At 36.1% G+C, this 7,856-nt stretch overlaps 2 pseudogenes; both read left to right on the top strand.

The window, feature by feature from the left end:
* The first annotated feature begins 1,082 nt into the window (after positions 1–1,082).
* LOC139780064 (apoptosis regulatory protein Siva-like) lies at positions 1,083–2,562 on the top strand (annotated as a pseudogene).
* Positions 2,563–4,366: 1,804 nt separating this feature from the next.
* Positions 4,367–7,217, top strand: LOC139780065 (THO complex subunit 1-like; annotated as a pseudogene).
* The last annotated feature ends 639 nt before the right edge of the window (positions 7,218–7,856 follow it).

The following is a 7,856-nucleotide window of genomic DNA, read 5'->3' as shown; positions in this document are numbered from 1 at the left end:
TGCGACCAAACAAGTACCGCGAAATACTTATTTTTGAGAAATATCGTTACACGTTACACCCGAGCGCTGAATCGATACTACGCGATAGGTGCTGCGTTAAATAATTCGTGCAAGATTAATAATGCTTACTCTTACCAATTAAACAACTCCCGCGACGCCACTCGTTCCGGAGCCGGTCCTTTCGTCGCGTCCGTTGCGATCTGGAAATGAAGGAGAACGTCTGACACGTCATCAATATGGCGGAGACCCGTCATCCCCCGCGCGCGAAACTTCTCGCGCCAAACCGAGCCAAGGCCCAAGAGTGCCGTGGCGTCGCTACTCACCCCGCTCTCACAACTTCGCGATCACGAATTTTCCGAATTTCGAAAACCGAATACTATACGCTCGCTTATGATCACGATCGTTTTTTTGCATTCTAGCGAATAGGCGTACTAATAGTTTTGACAAATATCCGCGATATTCGCGACATTGGAAAATACGACGCGATTTCGTCACTTTCGCGATTGCCAGCGCGATGCGCTTTCGACCGAATAACTACCGTACTGAAATGCGTATATTTGCAAATCGTTGTTAATACCCGAGCGCTGAATCTATCCTACGCGATAGGTGCTGCGTTAAATAATGCATGCAAGACAAAATAAAGCTTACTCTTACCAATTAAACAACTCGCGACGCGCCACTCGTTCGGGGACCGATCCGCTCCGTGTCCGCCCGCCGCGCCGTCGCGTCGCGTTTGCGCATTCTGGAAAAATGGAAGGTGACGTCATCAATATGGCGGAGGTGCTTGATCTTCCGCGCAGATAATTTGAAATTTCTCGCGTTCTAATGAATAGGCGTATTAATATTCTGGAATAGATATCCGCGACATTTGCGACATTCAAATAGACGATTGTATTCTTATATCTATATTCCGCTCTCAGGTTTCTCTCTGTTTACAATTTATAGCGGAGACTTGAATTCGATTTAGTGGAGACTCGAACCCGATTTAGCGGAGACTCGAACCCTATTGATGGATATTTATCAATCGATTGACAGCAACCAGCGACAGCAGCGACTCTCAGCGACTCTGCGTCAACCTGCATTGGCATTAACCTGTCTCTTTACGTGTGTGACAGGTCCTATCCTCCCTCTCCCGAGGGAAATCCAAAATCCCCCCGTGTGTGACAGGTGACAGTGTCATGTTGTTATTTTAATCATTTAACGCCAAGTTTGGAAAATGCCAAAACGTGCCTGTCCCTTCGAAAGCGACCTGTTGCCGCAGTTGAAAGTGCACGTGGGAGAGAAACAGATGAATAACGGCGTATCCAGAGAGCGACCAGCGGATGAGGGATGTCTACGGTGAGTACCTATTTAGCTCGCTTTGCAAAATAATTCGTACGCTCTCTTTTGAATCTTAACACCTGACTCCGCATACGTTTCCAGATAGGACCCTGAGTTTGCTTAAGGCAGGCGCGAAGGCACTCGCCCATAAGTTGAACACGTCCGCACAAATGGATTCTACAGATCTACCTTCCCCTCAACGTCCTTGTCGAATTTACAATCACCTTGTAAATTCAGATCTACGTCCAATCGGTCCAATCTGAAGCAGATGCTGTTGACCGATAAATTGCAGCTGAAAACTAGCGACAAACTTGTCAATGTAGGTTGTGGGACTGCCGTTGGCACTTGAACCGTCTTGGACGGCTTTGTGACTATTTGTTTTTTCTTCCAGGATGTCCAGGTAGACCTTTGCGGATGTGGCCGATTGATAGATCGATCTACGGTGAGCGCGTGTTATTATTGCGATCAGGCGCTGTGTCTCACCTGTCAGGCTGTGTGTGCCAAATGCACAGAATTGTTCTGTCAGAACTGCTCTGTACCTGTGTAAGTTGTTAGCCATATGTACCTTTGTAAAAGCTTCATCTATACTATTTGTAACTGTATGAGTTGTTCTGTTTCAGATATAACTGCGACGAGCAAATTATGTGTCTTAATTATGCTATCGATAGCTGTCAAAGAAGTGTTTTTATGCGAAGGTTCCTTTTATGAAAATTGATATCTGTAATTTTACTACTGTTTTACTATTCTATCGTGATTTTATGTACATATAAATTATATATCGTTATCGAGAATATTAAAAACCTGAAGAATCTTAGTAATTATAAATTATCTTGTATAAACAATATTATATAGAATATTTTAATAACTGTATATAATTTTTACTTATTAATATTTAAACGCTATTTTATATGTAAGAAGGAATTGGTTACAAATATGTTTTAAATAATATTGTACAAGAGAGGTTACAAAATGAAAAAAATTAAGCACAAATCCATGCTAAAAATTTTTGTATATGTATATACATACGCATTGTCTCGTATCTTAAATATTAGACGTACATTGTGGTGTCTCACAAGTATTTGAAAGAAAAAATATAAATAGTAATATAAAAATTTCTTAAATTACGTTTAAAAGTAACACCGTTATTCGCATCTCTTTTTATTTAATGCAAGTTACCATTGCAGCGCTTAAGATTTCTGATATTTCATGTATAATTTATAATAAATATATCTTAACAGATCATGATTTTCGTTTCTTTTACTTTCAATCGTTGCAATTCAGAAAAATAAAATGTATAATTTAAAAATGATTGAGTGCGATAAACTTTAAAGATTTTTAAAATTTTTCCAAAATCTCGTGATTTTTAGTTTTATACATTTTATATAAAATAGTTTTGTATTTTATGTTTGTTTTAAAATCTGTAAAATAAAAAAGGACATACATAATGTCTTATAATATATAAAAGGTATATAAAATTATTGCATGTATTTTTAAAAATGCATGAAACATAATTTTTTCCATTTACTATTTGAATTAAGTACATCTGCATGTAATAAGATAAAACTATTGATAAAACTTGTATCTATTAATTGCAATAAAAAGAAGTACTGCTATCCTGTTATGAAAACATTCACAGTCAGGTAGATCGATCGATATTATTTATACATCTTAATATATAAAGTTTATAAAAATATAACAATCAATTCGTTTGAACATGAATATCACCTAAATCGATTCACGAAGTCTTGTATGAATTATTGGTATTACTTTCGCGATGCAGCTTATTTTTAATGTGACAAGTGAAAATCGCTTTATATTGTAATAGAGTTGTTAGTTGACTATTTTTATACAATTTCTTCTGTTAGCTCCATTATAAAGTAATATTAAAATTATTGGTAACGTTCGATTCATTTGCTGCAAAGTCAACAGAATTAAAATGCTTGTCAGACAGTCTGCTTATGCAAGATTCATACGGAAGTTATGTCCATAGAGTTCTTCGCGTTTTTACGATAATTCGAAAAATCCACGGCTAAATCAGTTTCATCTGCTTCCTCGCCAAGGAGATGGCCCTCCACCTCGAGTTTTGACTTTCCAAATATTCTGCAAATAGATTTCGTGATGCACAGACATGTTAATTTTTATATTAGCTAATTTGTAGCTATCCAAATGGCTGTATGCAACAAAGATTATATATAGCATATTAGTACGTTATATTAGTGCCATATTAGTTTTATAAATGCACTTCAGCAAATGATGTATGTGTTATATTTTCTCGATGATGATGTCATGGTGTTAACAGCATGAATAAAAATATGATTTTCTCATGCATTTTCATGTATTGTCTCATGTACAGTCAAATTCATAATAGGTACATTACATTCAACAAATATTTTTTATTACATCCAACAAATAAGTTCTTTAAATATTCCACAGCAACGACACATGTCATTCATTTCTTAGACAATTTTACTCATTAATTATTTAATTTCACATTCGGTATCATTATAAAGAATTATATTTATAATATAAAGATAAATTCAATTAGATAATATATTTCTCTCGCAGATAAGAATATTCTTGTTCTCAGTCTTATATTCAATTGTAAGTAACAAACCAACATTTTTCCCAGAGAATAAACAAAACTTTTGTAACATTTAAAATAAAATCTTTTCGCAGAAATAATAATTTTAATATCAACTTTAATATCATTATGAAGTAGGAATAATGTAATTTCATACATGAAAAATGTTATAGCTTGATTGAACACATCACGCGTCACATACAGAATGATTCTTAATTATTTAATATCGATATCAATTTCTCTCTTTTTAAGACATTTCTCCCTTTTAAACAAAAAGTTAAGCAAAAGTTAGCTTCTTATACTAATATATTGGAAAGTAAACTAGAAACAAGAATATCACTCTTAATATATATGTTTTTCATACTCTTTTTTAAATATAGATGTTAACTATAAAAATCTAATAATTTTTTTATTATACCAGAATAGTGTTTTATCGACAGTTGGAAAATGAACGTGCCTATGTAGTACGAACTGTGGCACAAGAATCGTGCCCGGAACTCGTAACTTAACCTCCCTGCTGTCACAGATCCTTAAAAGAAAGACGAAAATGCCTAAACCGGATAGCCGAAAATAATTTTCAATAAAAATAATAGAACCTGTGATAACACGGCTATAGAAAATCATGGCGATGTTCGAAGTGTTGAGGAAGGACTATAGCGTAAGTATAACGTTTGGAGTAAATAAGCATTAACTTTATTCATGAATTCTTGCTTGGAACTGCATTTACAAGGCATCTTATTTCTCCTTTAGGATTATCTGCAGCAGCATTTCAAGCTGTCGGACGTCTCGTTGTTTCAAAAGAAGTGCGTCGAACGTTGTGCGAATGACAGCGACAGAAAAGTGGCGATCGATCAGGCGCTGCGAGACTCGTTGCTGGTCGTACTGACGGAAAACGCTTCGGGCAACGTGCGCTCCCTCGAATTGTACATCACGTTCTGTATAGAGCTATGCAGGAAGGATCTCGCGACGGCGAGTATGCCAGTGATGCTACTGGGCGATATCTTCGACTCGATGACGCTGGACAGATGCGAACAGTTGTTTACCTTCGTGGAGAACAACGTCACCGTGTGGAAGGAAGATCTGTTTTTCACTGCCTGCAAGAATAACTTGTTGAGAATGTGCAATGACTTACTGAGGAGATTGTCGCGTTCGCAACAAACGGTATTTTGTGACAGAATTCTACTGTTTCTCGCAAAGTTCTTTCCTTTCTCCGAGAGATCCGGCTTGAATATCGTTAGCGAATTCAATCTGGAAAATCACATGGAATTTGGCTTGGAAAAAGCAGAAGAAGACAACTTGAAGCAGATAACGAAGGACGACGACAAGTCAGAAAACAAGATACCAATTGATTATAATTTGTACAGAAAGTTTTGGGCTCTACAAGACTTCTTCAGAAATCCGAATCAGTGTTATAATAAAATGCACTGGAAGGTGTTTTCAGCTGTGAGTTTTAATTTTCTTTAAACCATAGGCCTGTTTGTTTTCGCTGTACTTCTACTAGTTTACAAGCCTCATACCTTTGAATTAACAAATTATTTGGCAATTAGTGAAACGTCTCTGAATAGTTATAAAAATGTTTGTTTTTCAAAGCTTCCTTGCCAGTGGCTATGAGACAAGGTCTGCTTTCCTTAAATTAAATGTCTCGTGATGTGTACGTTATCGAATCACTATGATGTTTGTTACTTTTAAGTGAGACACACGAACTCAAGCCGGATCAAGTGGAATGGGTGAAGACCACTACTGACCAAGTTTATACTCTACTGACCGAAACACCGCCCGATGGCCCCACGTTTGCGGAGACCGTGAAGAACATCTTGAAACGCGAGGAGCATTGGAATGCATGGAAAAATGAAGGTTGCCCACCGTTTAAACGACCGGCATCGGATGTTACTGACGAGGAGCCACGAAAACCGAGGAGACCGAGACGACGTATCGGTGATGTAATTAGGGACGCGCAAGCGGTTGGAAAATATCATATGGGAAAGTAAATATCTTTTACAAATGAAAAAAATAATTAATATTTACGTATAAGATCGAATAATTAAATTTTATTATTTTTTAATAGCCCAGAACTCACTAAATTATGGAATTTATGTCCAAATAATCTCGAAGCATGCAAATCTAAGGATAGAGATTTTCTTCCATCCTTAGAAACGTATTTTGAAGATGCTATAATGGAATTGGATCCTGCTGCGATGGTCGATGATAAGTATAAGTAAGCGTTATTGTTTGTGAAATCTTTCGTTGTGATTATTAATGTATTAGTCTATTGTTCCTGGAAAACGGATTGTAATTCATCTCATAAATTATGTAACCATCTCATTCTCCTTCTCCTTTATTCACAACCTTCAATTTCCCAAAAAAATCAACCCCCTTATAAACCGAAATAATACATAGGACAAAGATCGGGATCCGCCGATTATATCGACTGCTCTCTTATAAAGACACGCATCATTCCTCATGATAGTTATTAATAATAATGCGATAATTTTGTACTTACAGGAAGGTGAACGACGGTAACTTTGGTTGGAGAGCGTTAAGACTGTTAGCGAGACGAAGCCCGCACTTCTTTGTTCATGGCAATTATCCTATAAATAAATTGCCTGAGTACCTTGAGACAATGATTAAGAAAATTGCCAAGGATCGTCCAGTGAGTATCTAATGTTCAGTATCTTTCTGTGTGAATATGCTTAATCTTTGTACATTTCTTAATTTTTTTTTTACTGTGTCTCATAGCAGACTCAGTCTGATGTGAAATTGGAAACCGAGGAAACACCGCCGTCGGAATCTACCGATCAAGAATTTAACGAAGACGTTTTAAAACAGGAAAGCGAACAGGTCGATGCCGAAAGCGCCGACGTGAAAACAAGAAAGTTGAATAAAGTCACACCGGAAATGGTGGCAAAATTATCAGAGAGCCTGAAAAACGATTGGAAAAAATTGGCGACGAAATTTGGTTATACAAATGACGAGGTATATAAATTATCAAGCTTTTCTTATTATAACACTAATACTATTCGTAATTATGGGATTTTAATACATGATATGCATTTTAGATTGCTTTTTTCCAAAGCAAAACAACGCCGTATGAACAATGTAAGACTATGCTCGAGATATGGGCAGAAGAGGATGAAGATGCATCAGTCGAGAATTTAGCTTATATTTTGGAAGGTTTAAAATACACAGAGGCATTGGCGATGCTAAAATCTTAAGTACTCTTTAATTTAGCGAATAAAAATAATTGTATCAATGAAGCACATACAACACTGTACTATATTTTATCATTTGTAATAAAATTTTCAATCTTTTCATCATATACTACATGCGTTTTAAATTTAATAGAGACAAGGGCCCGTATTCTCAGCTCACTTTTATCGAAATAAATGCGTGCATGTATTTTTGAGATTCTATAGTATATGTAACGTAAACTTATATATGCTAAGTGCGCGCATTTATGATAAAGATGAGCTGAGAATACGGGCCAAGGAAATCATTAAACTTTCAACTATTTTGCTTAATAATTAAATTTAAATTATTTAATTACAATTTGAGGTTGAACGAGAAAATAATAGCGTTATATCAAGACGTAAAGCAAAGATTTTCATTACTTTCTATTAGTAGTCACACCTTTCACAATTTAGATTTAAAAGCATTTTGCAGCGAAAGAGAGAGAGAGAGAGAGAGAGAGAGAGAGAGAGAGAGAGAGAGAGAGAGAGAGAGAGAGAGAGAGAGCTGAATTAAAAACTATAATACTGACAGGAAGTAAGTAAAACTTGGGCAAAACGTCAGATATAAATATTTTTTACAATTTCACAGTATTTACAACAACGCTCCTAGCCGTAGCTTTATTTAAACATAACGAGTGGCACATTCCTCACACTGGCATATTTCCCCCAGTTACCCTATAGTTTCACGATCGGCACTATATAAATTGACAATATTTAACCATCATTGT

The sequence above is a fragment of the Temnothorax nylanderi genome, unplaced genomic scaffold, assembly GCF_030848795.1.
Source record: "Temnothorax nylanderi isolate EJ_2023f unplaced genomic scaffold, tnyl_v1.0 TNYL_tig0260_pilon, whole genome shotgun sequence".
Taxonomy (NCBI): domain Eukaryota; kingdom Metazoa; phylum Arthropoda; class Insecta; order Hymenoptera; family Formicidae; genus Temnothorax; species Temnothorax nylanderi.
The sequence above is the reverse complement of the archived record's forward strand: the minus strand, read 5'-3'. Positions and strand labels throughout refer to the sequence as shown.